The sequence below is a fragment of the Pteropus alecto genome, unplaced genomic scaffold, assembly GCF_000325575.1.
Source record: "Pteropus alecto unplaced genomic scaffold, ASM32557v1 scaffold52, whole genome shotgun sequence".
Lineage (NCBI taxonomy): Eukaryota > Metazoa > Chordata > Mammalia > Chiroptera > Pteropodidae > Pteropus > Pteropus alecto.
In genome coordinates this window covers 4008568-4010491 of record NW_006433941.1, presented here as the reverse complement: position 1 = coordinate 4010491, position 1924 = coordinate 4008568, and positions in this window count along the sequence as shown.

Below are 1924 nucleotides of genomic sequence, written 5' to 3'. Positions count from 1 at the left end.
TGGAGGAATGGATCAGTAATATTGAAGACAGAAATCTAGAAATAAATCAGAAGGAAGAAGAGAGAAACCTAAGAATGAAAAATAATGAAAGAGAAATACAAGAACTAGCTGATACCATCAGGAGAAGAAACGAAAGAATAATGGGTATTACTGAAGGCAAGGAAAAGGAACAGGGACTAGAAAGCATTTTCTGACAAATAGTGGACAATAATTTCCCAAATCTGAGGAATGAGCTGGAGCTTGGAATTAAAGAATTCAACAGAACACCCAATTATCTCAACCCAAAAAGGCCTTCACCAAGTCACATTGCATTAAAGTTATCAAAAATCAATGACAAAGATAGAATTCTCAAGGCAGCCAGAGAAAAGAACATGGTAATCTATAAAGGAAAACCCATTAGATTATAGTAGGACTTCTCAGCACAAACCTTACATTCCAGAAAGAAGTGGAATCAAGTATTCAAACTATTAAATGAAAAGAACTACCAGCCAAGAATAATATATCCAGCTAAGCTATCTTTCAGGTATGAAGGAGAAATAAAGACCTTTAAGACATCCAAAAATTGAGGGAATTCTTCACTACGAGACCTGCATTACAGAATATACTGAAAGGGGTCAGCTCACCTAAAACAAAGTGACAAAAAAACACACAAACAAACAACATAATTAGGAGTAAAGTGACTATCACGCAAATAGAAGCAGAGAAGTACAACCCTTACTAAAACAGGGCATTATAAGCTTAAACAATAATAAGAGATTTGCTATAGCAAGATAGTAATGAACATTCAGCATACATAGCGACAAATTGAAAGCAATGACTGAAAAGAGTAGGATTCAAAGATCCAAATTTGCAAAGGAGAATATAGATAAGTTATGTGCAGAAGAAAATGGATGACTATATATATATATAAAACCATCTTTTACATATTTGTAATGAAAACCACGCATCAAAGATTCAGAACTCAAGTATATAACATAAAACAAGTAGGACCAGAGGAAAGCCCTCAATAGCCATCCAAAATAAAGAAAACAGAAACACAAGGACAAGAACACAATGGAAACACTGAGCTACCAGAAAACAAAAGAGAAAATGGCCGTAAGAAGACCTCATAGTTCAATAATCACCCTAAATGTAAATGGACTGAACTCACCAATAAAAAGCCACAGAGTTGCAGAATGGATCAAAAAACAAAACCCAACTATATGCTGCTTCTAGGAGACACATATCAGCTACAAAGATAAATAAAGACTCAAAGTGAAAGGGTGGAAAATGATATTTCAAGCCAATGGCACTCAGAGAAAAGCAGGACACAGAGATAGCCTCAATAAATGTAAGAGGGCTGAAATCATACCAACCATATTCTCTAATTATGTGTAGCTTTGAAGCTACACATCTATTGTAAAAAGAAAGCGGGAGAAACCACAAATACATGGAGATTAAACAACATACTGCTGAAGAATAACTGGGTCATAGAAGACATAAAAAGAGAGATCAAGAGATACATAGAAACAAATGATAAATGATAATGATAGTACAACATATCAAAATTTTTGGGACACAGCAAAATCGGTCATAAGAGGAAAGTTCATATCATTACAGGCCTATCTCAAAAAATAAGAATGAGCCCAAATAAACAACCTAACACTACATCTTAAAAACCAAAAAAAAAAAAAAAAAAAAAAAAAAACAATAAACATTCATTAGATTAAGGTAGTTTAGATTTATCTGGAGCAGGGTCATTTGACAAATAACTAAGTTAGGCAAAAATAACCAGCTAATGCAGTCAAGCAAGAAGTCCATTCAGTAAAAACATCGATCGAGCTAAATAACAAGAAACGTTAAAATGGTTGTTCAGAGCAGATTTTGTATATTTAGTTTAGCTATTGCCAACTTCAAGCTCACACAAAAAGATGAAAATAATACA